The sequence below is a fragment of the Triticum urartu genome, chromosome 2 (assembly GCF_003073215.2).
Source record: "Triticum urartu cultivar G1812 chromosome 2, Tu2.1, whole genome shotgun sequence".
NCBI classification, from domain to species: domain Eukaryota; kingdom Viridiplantae; phylum Streptophyta; class Magnoliopsida; order Poales; family Poaceae; genus Triticum; species Triticum urartu.
In genome coordinates, this window is record NC_053023.1 from 215035087 (window position 1) to 215054032 (window position 18946).

Consider the following 18946-nt stretch of genomic DNA (forward strand, 5'->3'; position numbering starts at 1 on the left):
TGATACTAAATTTCTTAGCCACTTTTGGAGATGTTTATGGGCTAAGTTGGGGACTAAACTGCTTTTTAGTACTACTTGTCACCCCCAAACTGATGGACAATCTGAAGTAGTCAATAGGACATTGTCTACTATGCATAGGGCTGTTTTGAAGAATAATACAAAAATGTGGGAAGAATTCTTGCCTCATATTGAATTTGCTTATAATCGTTCATTGCATTGTACTACTAAGATGTGCCCTTTTGAAATTGTGTATGATTTCCTACCTCGTGCACCTATTGATTTGTTGCCTCTTCCATCTTCGGAGAAGGTTAATTTTGATGCTAAAGAACGTGTTGAATTGATTTTAAAAATGCATGATTTAACTAAGGAAAACATTGAGCGTATGAATGCTAAATATGAACTTGCTGGAGATAAGGGTAGAAAACATGTTGTGTTTGCACCTGGAGATCTTGTTTGGTTACATTTGCGTAAGGATAGATTTCCTAATTTCGCAAATCAAAGCTAATGCCACATGCTGATGGTCCTTTCAAGGTGTTAGAGAAAATAAATGATAATGCATATAAACTTGAGCTGCCTGCAGATTTTGGGGTTAGTCCACTTTTAACATAGCAAATTTGAAGCCTTATTTGGGTGAGGAAGATGAGCTTTCGTCGAGGACGACTTCATTGCAAGAAGGGGAGGATGATGACAACATCAATACCATTGTTATACCCACAGCCCCTGCTGCTATACATACTGGACCAATTACTAGAGCTCGTGCACGCCAATTGAATTATCAGGTACTTTCGTTTCTTGGTAACGATTCTAATGTTCATGAGAATATGATGCTGCCTAAATTGGATACATTTTTTTCTTATAAATGAAGGGCCTAGCTTGGACAAGAAAGATGAACCTTGGAGCAAGTTCAAACATGGAGATGATGGCATGCGCAAGGGGAACAACAATGGAGTTTCAAGTGATGATTCCAGCACTTTGAAGCCACCATAATGAGTGCATGAAGCCTTGGACGAAATATACAAGATGTCACTTCATAAATTTCGTCCAGAGGCTATTCTAGGTGCTGTGTCACTTTATTTTTGGGCCAGGCCCATGGAATTTCGAAATACTTGATTATAGGCTTTTTAAGAGTCCGTATGTGTGGGGAAACAAGAGTTGTGGTTGGTTTCGGACCCCTCCTCCAAGGGCCACGAAATTCCCCCCTCTCTCCTCCATATATACAACCCTTAGGGCATCTATTAGACTTTGGGTTTTGTTTAGATTAAAAGTTCGGCATAGCTGCAACTTCGCGTACTTCGTTTGTGTTCAATGACCAGACCAAGGCATCACAGAACCCCACTTTGATCAATAAAGCTTTCATCTTATATTCGCAATATCCAGATTGCAATCTCAGTTTCTTGCTTTTTCTTCATTTACTCGCAGGAAACAGACCCTCGTGGTCAGGTTGATCATGCTCCGGCATGGTCAATAACCCCTCGGAAGTTGGTTTAGCGATTGCTAAGGCGCGACGTCTCTCACGTTTGTAGTCGGATCGTCAAGGTCGACTCCCACAGAAAATGATAGCCACCATCTCATCGAAACATCAAGACACCTTCGCCTCTATCATTGCCGGTCGTTGAGAGTCGTGCTCGGTTGTAGGTGAACTCGGTGATAGGTAGGCACTCCTCCCACTCCTTGATGTTCTTCTTGATTTGTACTCGAAGTAGAGCGGAGAGTGTGCGGTTGGTAACTTCCGTTTGGCCGTCGGTTTTGTGGATGATATGCCGTAGAGAAGAGTAGCTTGATTCCGAGCTTGGCGCATAGGGTCTTCCAAAAGTAGCTAAGGAACTTAACGTCGCGGTCCGAGACAATAGTCTTTGGCACTCCATGTAGACGCAATATTTCCCTACAAAAGAGATTAGCAACATGTGAATCATCCTCTATCTTGTTGCAAGGAATAAAATGTGCCATTTTTGAGAAACGGTCCACAATGACAAATACCGAATCCTTGCCATTTCGAGTCCTAGGCAAACCAAGTACAAAGTCATGGTTGATATAGAATTGGTAGAGGCATATAAAGGCCATGAGATTGAGCTTTGGACTTAGCTTTGCAACATGTAGATCAACAGTTGGTGAAGCGATTGACGTCGCGATACATCTTTGGCCAAAAGTAGTTCTTCGAGAGCGTGGCAACGTCTTGTCTCATCCAAAGTGTCCCATTAAGCCTCCTCCATGAGATTCCTGCAAAAGCAACAAACGAAGAGAAGACTCGGGGATGCAAAGTTTGTTAGCTCTCATGAGATATCCATCTTTGATGTAATAGCGTTCCCAAGAGGTGTGCGACAAACACTTGGCATAAGGAGTAGCAAAAGTGGGATCATGCTCATACAAGTCCCTGATATGCTCAAAACCAATGAAATCCAATTCAAGTTGAGTGACAAGCATGCATATGCGGGAAAGGGCATCCGCCATAATGTTTTCCTTACCCTTAATGTACTTGATGACATAAGGAAAAGACTCAAGAAATTAACTCCATTTAGCATGACGCTTGTTCAACTTGGTTTGGCCCTTAAGATACTTGAGCGTTTCATGATCGGTATGAATGATAAACTCATGTGGGCGAAGATAGTGTTCCCATTCATGCAAAACACGGACTAAAGCATATAGCTCTTTGTCATAGATGGGGTAATTGAGTTGCGCGCCGGAGAGTTTCTCACTAAAGTAAGCTATGGGGTGCTTCTCTTGCGTTAACACACCTCCTATGCCATTACCACTAGCATCGCAATGAATCTCAAAGGGTTTGTCAAAGTTGGGTAAAGCAAGCACGGGAGCATGAGTAAGCAAGTTCTTAAGCTCATTAAAAGCGCATTCTTCTTGCTCAAAGCATGCAAAGGTGAAGTAATGGTGCTAAAATCCTTCACAAAGCGACGATAGAAACCCGCAAGGCCAAGAAAGCTACTGTGACGTCCGGATAATGAAGTTACAATAACCTTACACTAATGGTGCCATGTCATCTGGTTGACTAAGCCACATTGCCACTTGAGAAAAATCAAATCCAAATTCCTTTTGAAATGCAAGCCAAATTCTTATTTCTTTAATCTATCAAATAAAAATGTTTGATGGATTGTATTTTTTTGTCTATGGCAATATTTTAGTGGACCAACAACATTTAATTTGGTCGTTTAAACTCCAACATATATTCTTACTTTTCCCAAATCACAAGAAACTTTGTGTCCGGCCCTATGCTAACATACTGTATTTGTGTGCCAAGTTTCGTCTATAACAATAAATCGTTTGCGCACTCAATTAAATACCAAGTTGTAGCTAGAAATAGAAAACAACAGTGAAAGTAAAAAAAATAAAAGGAAAGGCCTAATCAGTACAGTGTTAGTGGGCTCTAGTGACACTATGCACCTTAGCCCATCTAGCAACAAAAGCCAGCCCAACCCACCTCACCTCTCCTTCCACCTCCTGCTACAGAGAGGCAGTGGGCGTGGCAGCCATCCCACGGCCGTGGCGCGCGACCGGCCAGTTGCCGGCCATCCCGTGGCCCTCCCCGCAGGTTAAGAGCGCCCTGAGCCCTCCTCTTCCTCCCCCACATCGAACCCTAGCCCCCCTTCCTCCCCCTCGCCTTGTCCCCCCGATCTGGAGCAACCTATAGCCGCCACCACCACGTCATCGTCGTCTGCGTGCTCCGGAGCCTTCCCTCGCCGCTCGAACATGTCCAGGAGCACCTCTACATCGTCTTCATCGCCTACGTGTACTGGATCGGGTCTGGGATGCCGTGAAGCCGACGCCCGCTTCGATCCTCCCCGCCACGGTCACCGCACTCTGCCACAAATCGCCGTCGTCCTCGACCCCTCCGGCTTCACCAAGCCATCCGCAAGAATCGCAGTGAGCACCCAGTGCAAATCCCCTCTCTCTTTCCATCACCTGTGGTGCCACCTCCGCGAGCTCCGGCTCCGGTGGCCACCATGACCGAAGAACATAGAGAGCTCCTCTTGCTCATTTACATAGGACGACTACGCTCCTGGGGACCCGTAGACGTTGCTGGCGGCTACCCCCGCCGCTGCTTGGCTGTGTTCACGCGCACACCGTGGAGCGCCGCGCCCCGCGCCCAGCTCGTGGGCATGCCGTTGCTGCTCGGCTGAATATGTTGCTGCTGTTGATTGCTACTGTAGATGCTGCTAGCTAGCTTTTGTTTTTCTGCAATGAATAGCCCTCTAAACTGCCCCAAAACAGCGGTTAAACAACTGCCAACAAGGTTAAGAAAAATATGAGTAGAATGTATACTTGACAAACTTTATTTTATCCCACTGGACCAAATCCTTTCGATGCATGGATTAAATACTACAAAAATCAAAAAATGCTATCTTCTGTTAGCAAAACAACAGAATTGACTCTTTGCATTGTGTGTTGCGTGCTTGTGTGTGTGTGGCCGGATTGGCCCTGGCCCCCGGCCGTGTGTGGCCGGCCCTTGTGTTAATTAGGACTAGTTTATTTTAGGATTAAAGTTAGTGATGAGTTAGTCTAATAGCCGATGACACGTGGATCTACAATTAGTTTTAAAAAATCAGTTTTATAAAAAAATGTCAAAGTCAATGACATATCGGACCTTCCTACACTGTTCACTTTTGACCAAGTCAACATCAACTATGTTGCCTTTGACTGGACCCACTTGTTATACACCCTGTGTACCCATGGCAAATTCCAGTTTTTTCCGAATTAATAGAATTTCAGGAATTGTTTAAAACTTTAATAAATTAATTTAAAATAATCCGTAGCTCGGATGAAAAAGTTTTGTACATGAAAGTTGCTCAGAACGACGAGACGAATCGGAATACGCGCTCCGTTTGTCTGCCACACATCCCTAGAATAGCGAACATGCAACTTTCCCCTCCGTTTCATCTGTCCAAAAAATGCCAAACTTTGGGAAAACATTCCCGGATGTTCTCCCCCTTCGCCGGTATCGTGTAACACGACGTTAGATCACGTCTAGCTCTGCCTGTTATTCTGTTATGCATCTGTTTGCTTTATATTTACTGTTTCTTCCCCCTCTTCTCTCCGGTAGACCCCGAGACCGATGCCGCCCCTGTGATCGACTACGTCGACGATGACACTTCTTCCTTCTCAGCAGAGCTTCCAGGCAAGCAAACCCTCGTTGAGCATTCCGATATCGCCCATTTCTTTCCCTCTCATGCTTGCATTAGAACTGCTACTGCTTTCTGTATGATCCTACTCTGATGCATAGCCTGTTGTTGTTACCTGCTTTTATACCTTACCTGCTTATCCTAAACTAGTTAGTATAGGTTGGTTAGAGATCCATTAGTGACCCCACTTTGTCCCAGTTGCCTCGCTTTATGTTCGATGACTCGGTCAATGTGATCGATGTCCAGGCCCCGACACCGCAGATCACCCCCCTAGTTGTACGGCTCTGCAGAGTTACCATCGAGTGCCGAGAGTGGAACCTCTTACATCACTCCTGATGAGACCTCTGTAGTGTAGCTATTCGGTCATGGTCATCGAGGGTGATTTCCTCCTTAACCACTTCCGACACGGCTCTGTCGTGCAACCCCTCAAGTGTGAACCTTGAGGGTGGATCCTCTTACGTTCACCTTGATGATAGCATCGAGTGGAATTCACCGGGGGTGATTCCTCGGGTTTTCCCCTTGGTGTTAGACGGGTCAACCCTGAGGGGTAACCGCGCGAGCTTAATAGCGAGTGATGTGGAGTCGGGTTGACCTAGAAGGTGCCCGCGAGATACTTACGAGGCGTCGACGGGCATTCTTAGCCCTTGCCGGAAGTACTCGAGACGGAGAAACAGGGTCACATCTTTCGTGAGTCTCTACTTGTTACCGCGTGCTCCTAATCCACTATGATTTGGATATTTGATCCAAGGGGCCTCTGGCCTGATAGCACTAACCATCACGTGGGCATAGTATGGGCGTTCTGCGTCGTATGCATCAGCCGAAGCTTAATAAACGTCACTGACTGAGCGGTGCGCGCCGGGTTGGACTGGTAAGCACCTGCCTTTTTGAAGAAGATAGCTACATCTGCTCACCGGCCGCGTACGCAACGTGCAGGAGTTTCCGGGGAGATGGCCCATGACCCCTGGGGGCATAGGTTTAGTTCGGCGTGTTGACCTCTCTATTAAGTATAGGTCGGGTTGCGGCATATTGTTTAGCCGAGGCCGGGCATGACCAAGGAAAGTGTGTCCGGCCAGAGTTAATCGAGCGTGGTGGGTAAGTTGGTGCACCCCTGCAGGGAAGAAAACATCTATCGATAGCCTGTCATACGGTAACAGACACTTGGAGTAGTATCCCGATCGATACAACTAGAACTGGATCCCTGTGATGAGAACTGGTTGGTGATGACAATTGGATTGTGATGATAACTGGATAGTATGGCTCTGGGATTGCTTTCTCGCAGGGAGTCGAGAAAGGATCTCTGACCGAGGTTGATAACACTACTGCTACTTTAGTTTATGCTACTCTACTCCCTCCTGTTGCTGCAAGATGGTGGGTTCCAGAAGATGCTTGTCTTCGATAGGCTAGGCTTTTCCCCTTCTCTTCTGGCATTCTGTAGTTTAGTCCACAGATACAACCCATTTCCTTTGATACAGATGCATACTTAGTTTAGATGTGATGTAAGTCTTGCGAGTACTTTGGATGAGTACTCACGATTGCTTTGCTACCTCTTTTTCCCCCATACCCGATTGTTGCAACCAGATGACAGATCCCACGAGCCAGACGACACCACTGATGATTACTACTACACTGGGGGTGCCTACTACTACATGACGACCGCTGACGACCTGGAGTAGTTAGGAGGCTCCCAGGAAGGAGACCTTGCCATTTCGATCGATGTGGCTTTTGTGCTAGCCTTCTTAAGATAAACTTGTTTAACTCATGTCTGTACTCAGATATTGTTGCTTCCGCTGACTCCTGTGTTTTCAAGCTTATGTATTCGAGCCCTCGAGGCCCCTGGCTTGTAATATAAAGCTTGTATTATTTTAATTTGTGTCTAGAGTTGTGTTGTGATATCTTCCCGTGAGTCCTTGATCTTGATCGTACACATTTGCGTGTATGATTAGTGTACGGTCAAATCGGGGGCGTCACAAGTTGGTATTAGAGCCGACTGCCTGTAGGTAGCCCCCTTTCCAACTCCTTGGCCGAAGTTGAGTCTAGTCATCCAAAACTGTTTTAGTAACTTGGTTGTGTGGCTTACGGGCCCACGTCTCCATTGGGTGGTATTAGGATCTTTTATTCCTCGTCTATACTCTTAGGACTCTATTCTCTCTTCTATTCGGGTTAAATGAATTTACTAACTACATTAGGTTCTCGTAACGACTTTCTCCGTAGAGCCCCTTCGTTCCGGATGGTTGCCTGCTTCACCAGAAGAATTCAAAGATACTCTCCGATGTTTTCTCGAGTCCCTTGTGCCCTTCGCCGTTGCGACCCCTACCACCGATAAATCCTTGTGGATAACATCTTACATTTGTTCTTCATATTTTCGATCCCAGTTGCTCTTGTTATCACAAGATACCCTGAAATTCTCTCTTTTGTTCTAAGAATACTTTGTGCCTACTGCCTTGCAGTTCTTTGTCACATGAATACCTCTACGGATAATTCCTCGCACTTACCGATGTATGCGCTCATCCCCATTTGTTCATGTGTTTCACAAAATTCTTCGAAACACTATTCGATCTTCCAAAATCCTTGTGTTCACCCACACATGCAAAAGGAAAAAAGAAAACCCTCGCCCACTTCATCCCCACCCACTCGCCGCGGACTCCTCCGCAACTCTGCACCTCATCAACTTCTATCGCGGTGGCCACCCTAAGCTCGGCGGCTATCGTTGGTGGGCGGAGGTTGCGCTCCAAACGGCATGGGATTTCTCCCTTACCGCTTTCCGCCGCCTATCTGCACCGACATTCTAGACTCTGGTTGATTGGGGTTTCCTGCGGGATTGGGCCGGGGATTTTTCTCATGGAGAAGTTAATCAATTTAGTGAAATATCCACTCATTTCTTATCGTAGTCCGTCCGTCGCTGTTAATCAACCAGCGGAAATCGACGTGGATTTTTTTTCTTGCTAATTCGAGGGTTTTCATTCATGTGTCCATAGTGCGAGCACAAATCAGGCAAGTGTGGTCGCAGCCAGTTAGAAACGAATTTCTATCTCACCATTCCGGATGACTTTAGGGAGCCTCGGTATGTTCAACCTCACCCTACCACGGTCGGCATGGCCTAAATTTGTGAACATATACCGTCTGTTGCTACATTTGGATAAAAGGTATGGTGCCACATGCAAATTTATGATGTATTGTTCATTAATTACTCTCATATTTGTATCAAATCTTTGTTACATTATCTATTTTTAGTTATATATTTTTGTACTTTGCTTTCATCTATATATTGATCTATTCTATCAGTTACTCCCATATTTGCATCTTGCTCTGTTATTTCAATATATCTAATTTATGATCTTAATTTTCATTTCAAGTAGTACATCCCTTACTTTTCAAGAATAGAAGTAGAAGGAAATATTGGGCTCTACTTTGTTGATGACGCTGCAATTTTTTCCTTGTCTTAAACACTGCAATATTTGAATTAATTCACGTTGCTAATATAGTGGAACCCAACGAGTACGCATAGCAGTTTTCAAAGCAACCCAAGTAGCTAGAATAGGATATAATCTACAATGTTCAGACCACCAAACACATGCAGAACTAGTGAAAGCACAAGCAGCAGCAGGAACACGTCTCTCCTCGGGATATTGTAAACATGTAAAACATTGTTTAGTTTCTAACTCCCAAGTAAGATATATATATCAGGAACATATCTACCCTCAAATGGTGGAATATTCAATTTTATTTTAGGAAGATGGTCATGATCTCGTACCTCAAGTGGTGGTGCAGCCCTACCATTGTAATGATATGCATGAGGACAACCTGGTGGTGCTGGTGCTGGTGGTTGCACATAGTTTTGATTTTGATCAACCTCATCCACGTAATAGTCCTCCATCTCTACAGTAGCAGCAGGAGCTACAGAAGCATCAACAGCAGTAGCACCGGCACAAGAATTTTGTCCAGGCTCAAGGGGAACGCGTAGTGCTCGTCCCACTTGATTTGGAAGGCGACGCTTTTGTTGTTGTTGTTGTTGTTGTTGTAGAGGTGCGACAGGTGTAGCCGGCGGTGGTGGTGGAAGAGCGCGAGAAATTTATTAAACTTGTTATCGAGCTTTCTTTAGAACATCTTCTCGATGCCATCTATCTTCTCCATGGCCTCTTCAAATCTGTTTAGCACATCTTGCACCTGTCCACTCATCATTTGCTGAAATTTATCATGTAGCTGTTTATTCGTCATCTGCTCCCAATCAGTCTCATCGGCTTGTGATCCTGCCATGGTTAGCAGCAATAGAAACACACAAGAATATGATCCTACAGACTACTAGGAAGTGGTGCTGGTGGTGGTGTGTGTCACAAATCCGTCAAGCGAATCTCAAATTCTTACCAGTTCTTACCCAGCAGCAGGTGGTGATTGGCAACCGTTGTAGTCAAAACACTCAAAGCTTGACAGAGCGATTGCTAGGTGGTGTCAAACGCATGATGTAGATGTATGTGGAGCTGGGAAGGCTTATGATATGGTAGCAAAAATGTCAGCAATAATCAATTCAGAGATGCAATGTTGAATAACGCTCAACGACTGTACTGTGCTGGTCCTAGGCTAGACCGTGCTGGAGACGCGAGCCTAGAATAGTACCAAAATCACGGCGCTGCACGTAAACAAGGGAGGAGCACACTCTGATTTTTTTCCCTTTTCACTTTTTTTGCACTTTTTTCCTCTCTTTTTTGCTCTGCAACAAAAAAATTCGAAAAAGTCTACAGATGGTCTAAAAGCCGCCTAGCCAGAATTTTCCAGACTTAGTTTTTTTTACACTGGAACTATTTTTCTACTGCGGGTAGCACAGAAGTTGGGGAGTCCGACTTGGTCACGACTCGGAGTATGGCGTGATCTTTAAATCGAAAGCAAAAGAACAAATACTGGACTCATACTAGGACTGGTGGTGGAGATGAATCTGATGGAAACTCGGACTGGTGGAGGATATATGCAGGGCGGTGGAACACGGACTGGTGGCGAATCTGTGATGGAGGTGGACTTGGATTATCGTGATGGCGGTGGATATGTGGTATATGGCAGCAGTGATGACGATGGTGGTATCTGGCAGCGGCGATGACGATGGTCGTATATGGTAGCAGTAGCGACGATGGTGGTATATGGCAGCGGTGATGACGATGATGTGGCAGCGTGACAACTTGTGAACAAAACCTGAAACTCTAAACGACTAGACACTAAGACCGGCAACTATACACGACGATGCAACCGCAAATTCAACAATGCAAAACCCTAAAAATATTATGCAAAGGCTCAGATTGGTTCGGATATGATGAACTAACCCTAATTTTTTTGGCTTTTTCGTGGACTGTAGGTATGAAGAACTGACTCGATCTAAATGACGAAAAACTATAAAATCTCACCGAGCAACCTAAAAATTTGATACCACTTGATAGAGGCAAAGTTGTTCCATCTTTCGATGAGATGGTGGCTATCGTTTATGGTGGAGTAGACTTTGACTATCCGACTATGAACATGCGAGGAGGTCGCACCTTAGCAACCACTAAACCAACTTGACCACGAGGGTCTATTTCCTGCATGCAGATGAAGAACAAGCAAGAAACTGAAATTGCAATCTGGATATTGCGAATAAAAGATGAAAGCTTTATTGATCAAGTGGGGTTCTATGACGCCTTGGTCTGGTCATTGTTGACACCAGATTTTGACACGGCCAAGAACTTAATTAAGATGGCCTCAAATGGAGAAGTGCTCAAAGTGAGAAAATTCCGTATCATCAAAAGGGGAAATTTTCATATTTGGGCCATAGCCATCCGGTCTCATCTCTAAGGCCGAAGTTGTGTTTGAAGTACTCAGATTTTCTATTCAGAACACTATTCAGCTGATTACACCCCCAAGATGGACACATATGAGAAATGTTTCTACACTGATTGTCTTCATCTCGCCGAGACGATCGATTTCGATATAAAAAACATCAAAATCGGAGTTGGTATGCAAAAGTTAGAGCCAAAACGGTGTGCTGCATAAGTTTGCCCCGGAAGTTCCAGGCAAAACTTCCGGGGAGGTTCTGGGCTAAACCGAAAGTTTGCATGCGGTGCGCCCCGAAGACTGAAATTTTAACATTGTTTGCAGATTTACGGAGCCAATTTCGACATCAAGATGACCTCGGATGAAAAAGTGATCAACTGAAGAGTTTTTCTCCATTGCAATATCTACAACTTTGCTTTTGGGACCATCGTCATCCGAAGTAGTATGCGGCCTGCAGATTCAGTGCAAGAGGGCTACTTGATATAATTTCAGCCCGGAAGTTCCGGGCCAGACCGGAAGTTCCGGCCCTCGTAGTCCGAGTTAGGGTAACTTTTGATGATTTGGACGTGATTTGAGTCCTTATCTTGTACGGGAAGTCCAGCCGCCTCATATATATGTAAGGGGTGACGGCCGATTGTCCTCATTCTTTGTTCGTTCTTCGTTAGCAGGGCGGCGAACCTCGAGGCCCTAGGGGCGATCAGGTCGACCTAGGGCAGCCCATTGCCGCCGCAAGCCCTGACGGGGTCCCTCCCGGGTGTGTGGGGTTTCGGGTCCTCAAAAGCACCCGCCAGATTGCTTGCGTACCACGCTTCCGGACGGGTCTCCTTCGACGTGAGCTGCGGTGCATCACCCTCAGCGTTGGAGGTACACGGTGACGTGTTCGTGTGCGAACACACTTATTGGCGACTCCACTGGGGACGAAGCTTTGAACGGTCTCTGGCCCGTTCTTGCTACGAAGAGATCTTCATCTAGGGTTTGCAATCTACAAAGGTAATATGAATACCCAATTCCCTATTGTAGATGCAAATAATTCATATGATCTTACTAGATCGTTCAATGATTATACTCTATCGACCAACCCTAGTTTTTTCAATAATGCATCTAATTACGTGCATAGGCCGATTCAAAGTAATTTACATGTTTCAACTTCTTATGATACTAGTAAGATACAACCTATGTATCCTAACTTTCATGCATCGGCAACCCCACAAATCCATATGCTGATCAACAACATGATGGGTTCGGTTAATCAATTTGAAACACCTCATGTTAAAATTTCCAATGGCATAGAAGAAAGTGTTTCACCTTTTTATTCATCGGCAACTAATTTGCAGTATGTGAATCCAACCTTGCTGATGGATGGGAGAATTGGCCATGCTACTACTAGCTATTCGGCCAGTTACTCTCAACCATCATATGCTACACCTCATGTTAGTAATTTTTCAGCACCGTATGCAACTGTAGATGTTCATAATTCGGCCCCGCATCTTCATGGTCCTAACCGAATAAGTGAAAATTTTACAGGAACACATGTGCCATCATCAAATATTGTAGCATATAATACATACTCTACGCAATTCAAGAATTTCGGCAACACTCACGAATCATTGCCGAAAGAATCTGAAAGTATTGCGGAGCAATCTCTTTCAGAAGTGGTTGTGGCTGCGTTAAAAAAGAGCTGGACACAAAATAAGAGGATTAGTGCTCTTTGCCTTGAACAATATAAAAAGGGGTTGTATCCTGATTATGCTGCAATAAAGGCTAGAGTTTTGCAAGAAGATGAAACTTCATCAATTGATTGAATTGGCGAGAGAGCATATGGTTATACAACAGTGCATACACCTCCACCAAGTACAGCAGCATATTATACACCCCCTACACAATTGCAAAATTTCGGCAACACTGACACTTCATTGCCGAAAGATTCTAAAAGCATTGGGGGGCAAACTAATCTAGAGCGGGCTGAGATTGAGAGGGGAGTTAAAGCTTTGCGCGATAGGGTGCAAGTACTTCGCCAAGAGAGAATTGATAGGGAATTGGTCAAACAAAAGAAGTGTTGCCAATTGATATAACCGGTGAAAACAATGATGATTCAGAAACTAAAAGTGCTTCGGTTGAAAAAGCCGAATCAAGTAGTAAAGATTCTGAATCCATCAAATACAAAGAGGCAAACATTGTTGAGAAAGGGCATGGAAAGTATAGTAAGACAGCCATACTTGATTTTTCTAAAGTTAATGGAACCTACTTCCTGCCCTATGAGTTTCGTCCCATAGAAATTGATGCGTTTCAAGGACAAGAACAAGTAGCCGAACAAAGTTCGGTTGAAAAAGATCTTAAAATTTATGATGCACGGAATCAAGAGGAAAATTGTGACGCAGTGTTGGGAAGCCATCCAGAAGCAAAGCACAATATTATTCATCATATGCAATCATCATGCTCTCCCAACATATTTGAGGAGGTATGTCTAGCAAGTAATTTACCTATTTTCAGATTTGGTCACAACTTTATTGTTGATGCATCTATAAGAAATATTCTCAGAAGTAATTTTCAAAGACCAACGAAGAAGGGCAATTTACTTGTTAGCAATAAAATTGTTACTAAGCATATCGGTCAATATATTGTACCATTCAAAGAGACCGATAGTGACTTATTACTACAGCCAAAGCTTTTCCCATTGCTTTATTTAAAGTTCATATCTAATTGGGTAGCTTTGCTTGCTTCATACTTGGCTTACGCATGGTCTCAATTGAGACGTGTATGTTCTAACTACTTTGATTTCAGAAATTTAAAGCCAAGGTTAAAATCTTTTGGGAAAACCGATGCTAGTATAGTTTCTTATTTAATGACATCGGAAAAAGTATGTGAAAGAGAATTCATGGCCGAATGGGAAGATGCCAAATCTGAACCATTCATTTGCTTAACTCCGAAGTCGTTCTCACAACAAGATCAGCTAGAAAACAAAACGTATACCTTCAATTCAAACATGTGTGATCAAATCTTTGCTTTGTTGTTGAAAAATAATTACATTAGAATTCTTGATCACCATGTCAAGCCATCTATCCAAGGACGAATGTATTGTAAGTTGCATGATTCGTCCAAGCATAATTTTGAGGACTGCCACATGTTTTGTCAAATAGTTAAATCGGCCATTGAAAAAGGATGATTGAAATTTGTTGAAACACCAAAGGATGACCAGTCTATTCCGATCAGTCTTGATGGCAAAAAGTTTTTGCATCGTCTACTTCAAGCCGATCCATCTAAAGAGTAGATAAAAACTGCAGGTGATGGGATCAAGCTTTCAAGTAAAGAAGTAGTTGAAGATCACAATGAACATGAACTTGAGGGTGAGAATTCCATCGAAGTTACAATGAAGACGCTAAGGACTGGGGGGCAACAAGGAAATCCAATGATCGATGAAAGCAAACCAAAAGAAAACAAAGGCTGAAATAAGCGCAAGTGTAAGAGATCAAAAATCACCTTCACTGAACTATTGGATAAATATCAAAAGAAGAGTGAAGAGAAGAATGCTTACCGGCCAAATCATGCAAAGAAACCTAAATAATGTTGCCTTGTTTCTAAGGTCCGAACAAGAGCATATAATTCTTTATCATAAGTAAAATAGTTCAGACTAGGCCCACTCAATTTTTCAGAAAAGTATGCAACAGGTTTGCCATCTTGTAATAATACACCTCCTAGTCCAATACCACTAGTATCACATTCAAGCTCAAAAGTCTTATTAAAATCAGGAAGTTGGAGTAAAGGAGCATGTGTCAACTTATCTTTTAATATCGTGAAGGCTTCTTTGTGTGCGGTACCCCAAACAAAAGGCACATCCTTCTTTGTAAGCTCATTGAGAGGTGCAGCAATGGTGCTGAAATCTCTCACAAAACGCCTATAGAAACCAGCGAGGCCAAGGAAACTCCTCACTTGTGTGACCATTTTGGGCTGCGGCCAACTCTCAATAGCTTCAATCTTGGCTTTATCAACTTCAATTCCCCGTGGAGTAACAACATAGCCAAGAAAAGATACTCGGTTGGTGCAAAAGGTGCACTTTCCAAGGTTACCAAAGAAACGTGCATTGCGTAGAGCAATAAAAACAACACGTAAATGTTCCAAATGTTCCTCCAAAGATTTGCTATAAATTAATATGTCATCAAAGTAAACTACCACAAATCGTCCAATGAAAGCATGTAAAACTTCGTTCATTAACCTCATGAATGTACTAGGTGCATTAGTTACCCCAAAAGGCATGACTAACCACTCATATAATCCAAACTTAGTTCTAAATGTTGATTCCCATTCATCTCCCAATTTCATATGAATTTGATGGTATCCACTACGCAAATCAACTTTGGAGAATATTGTAGAGCCACTCAATTCATCAAGCATATCATCTAGCCTAGGAATAGGATGACGATAGTGAATAGAATATTATTAGTGCCTCTACAATCAACGCACATACACGACGTACCATCCTTTTTCGGCACCATAATGATAGGAACAACACAAGGACTAAGGGATTCGCGTATATAACCTTTGTCGAGCAGTTCTTCTACTTGACGCATAATCTCCTTCGTCTCCTCTGGATTGGTACGGTATGGTGCACGGTTGGGTAATGATGCACCAGGAATTAAGTCAATTTGGTGCTCAATCCCTCGAATAGGTGGTAATCTTGGTGGCACGTCTTGTGGAAAGACGTCAGCGAACTCCTGCAAAATGTTAGTGATAGCAGGAGGAAAAGAGGAGCATGTCCTCGAATGAAAATAATGCCTCTTTGCACACAAAAGCATAGCAGACAGATTTGCTAAAATCTAGATCTTCAATATCAGATTTGGTGGCAAGTAAACATGCACTTTTCAATTTAATTTCAGAAGCAACACTAGATGGTTTATCATTAGGCTTCATTTGTTGCTCAAATTCTTTTGCCACATTCTAATTGTCACTCTTATTTTTCTCATTTTTTTGCTTTATTAGCTCTATTAATATCATCTTTCAAAATGGAATCAGCTGTCATAGGAAGCAAAGTAGTATTTTTATCCTTATGAACAAGAGTATAGTAATTGTTTCTACCATGGTGTACAGAATTTTTATCAAATTTCCATGGTCTACCAAGTAATAAGGAACAAGCTTGCATAGGTACCACATCACAATCAACATAATCAGCATATGTAGCGATACTAAAATGCACACGAACAGTACGTGTTACCTTAACCTTGCCGCTGTTGTTGAACCATTGGATGTAGTACAGATGTGGATGTGGTCCTGTGGTGAGAGATAGCTTCTCCACCATCTCCATGCTAGCAAAGTTGTTGCAGCTCCCTCCATCTATGATGACGCGAACATAACGTTCCTTCACAACTCCCTTTGTATGGAACAAATTATGCCTCTGATTTTTCTCAGCTTGTGTAACCTGCACACTCAAAACACGTTGAGCAACTAAACATTCATACCTATCAGCATCTTCAGCAGCCATGTATTGCTTCTCATGATCAGAATCATCTCCACCGTGTTGTTCATGTGTAATAAGAGCCAAAGTCTCCTCATCATAGTCACTAGCGGACTCATACCCACCATCTTCAGTAACAATCATCACACGTTGAGATTTGCATTCTCTCGCAAAATGTCCTCTACCCATTGACTCAAGCTAGGGTGCTCCATAATTGTAAACAAGGACATGGATGGATAGAGCACTACAAGATTAACAAAACATCCTTACTGATCATCCTCAAAAGAGGCACGGATCACTAGGAAACAACATGAACATATGGCATAATGAGATAAACAGACCAAGGACTTAGTGGAATTGCTAAGTCCCTGAAATCAACATTAACAAATGCACCACTTTGCAAGCTTGTGCTAGTCACCACACACATCACAAAAATACATGGATGGCACCACTGGAAAGATGACAAAACATATAACAAAACACATGTAGAGCTCAGGGGCATATCATGCACACAATAATCATGGCAAAAATGACAAATATCTAATTGGAGCAGCTGATCTGACAATTATCTCAAATAGCATTCTTCCAACAGCATTTCAGGCATCAAGAAGAACTCAAATGAAAATGATGCAATGAGATGAAATGATGTACTCTCTGAGACGAACATTTTGATATGCTATACGCTCAAAACGGATCTACGGATGAGGAGATACAACATGATGAACATAGCCAAAATAACTAGGGACTTGGGGAAAAAGAGAGGTCAACCCTTCTCAGATCTAGGGTTTCATGCCGGCGCGCGAACCGAGGCAGAACTCCGGCGAGCTCGATTGGACCCGGGCGGCGAGGCGGGGCGGAGCAAGACGGCGGCGGCGAAGGGCGGCGCGGCGACAAGGCATAGCGGCGGGGAGCGGTGATGGCGGCCCAGGGCGGTGGAGGAGCAGGGCGCCAGCGACCTGCAGCCCCGGCGGGTGGCTGCGCCGGCGAATGGCGGCGCCGGCGGGAAAGAGCCATGGCAGCAGGCGCGGTGGCGCACTTCGGCGCATGGCGGCGCTCAGCCCGGGTGCGGCCCGGGGCCGGCCGGCCGTGGGCTGCGGCGGGCCGCAGCGGTGGGACGCGGTGGAGGCGACGTGGCGGGCGCGGATTCGCCCGGGGCGGCGGCGCGATTTCGTCCGTCCGGGACGGACATGTCCGGCGGGCGAGAGGGGAAGAGGATTAGGGTTCATCCGCGAATTTCGGGAGGGCAGCACATATATATAGGTAGAGGGAGCCAGGAGAGTCCAAATGAGGTGCGGTTTTGGGCCATGCGATCGTGATCGAACGACTGAGATGATGGAGGAGGTTTAGGTGGGTTTTGGGCCACTTTGGAGGGGTGTTGGGCTGCAACACACACGAGGCCTTCTCGGTCCCTCGGTTAACCGTTGGAGTATCAAACGAAGTCCAAATGGTACGAAACTTGACAGGCGGTCTACCGGTAGTAAACCAAGGCCGCTTGGCAAGTCTCGGTCCAATCCGGAAATGTTTAACTCCCACACACGAAAGGAAGGTAGAAAAGACCACCGGAGGAGATAGGAGCGCCGGAAAGCAAAACGGACAACGGGAAAAATGCTCGGATGCATGAGACGAACATGTATGCAAATGAAATGCACATGATGACATGATATGCAATGCAGCACACGCAAGCAATGACAACGCAACAACAGCGAATAACTGGAGGACACCTGGCACATCGGTCTCGGGGCGTTACAGTGGAATCCACAAAGATGCTCTTGTTGCACAACACTAGAGAGAAGCTAGCACGATTGCACAATAGGCGGATACAAAGAACTTGTGCACAACCTACTTAGCAAAAATGCAACGACTTCTATCCCAAGTATACTCTATGCAAGGTGTTTCTATGATATGATCCAAGATGATCTAGTATGACAATCTTAATGTTGTATGATGCTATGGTTCTTGCTTAAAAGCTCTTTGCTTATCTTTCCTTTTTACTTAAAAGCTTGTTTGGCTCTTTGATGTTGGAGCTCTTTTCTCATGCAATGCTTACTACTAGGAAAAGGCTAATTAGTGGCGCGCCTGTTTTGGCCATTAATAGCGCACTACTGGTGCGCCACTATTATCACGCCACTAGTAACAAATACTAATGGCGCACTATAGGTGCGCCATTACTAGCTGTGATAGTAATGGCGCACCTATAGTGCGCCATTAGTATGCGTAGAAGTGCGCCATTACTATATGACTTAGTAATGGCGCACCACGTAGAAGTGCGCCATTACTAACAATTATTTTTCAAAAAAAAATATTTTTTTTCAAAATTGTTTCCAATTTTTTTCCTTTTTTTCTTAATCTCGGGTCACTATGGCTTAATCTCGGGTCAATATGCTTAATCTCAAGTCAAATCACACTAAGTGGTCAAACTTCGCGGAAGGTCATCCATCCTCACACTACTCCAGCCCGAGCATGCTTAACTTCGCAGTTCTATCCAACCCCAGCACCACCTCACTTAAGAGGCACTTGTTGATATATCTATTATATCAATCCTATTAAACCTTGTTGATGTCTAGGACTTTGTTCATGTTCATCA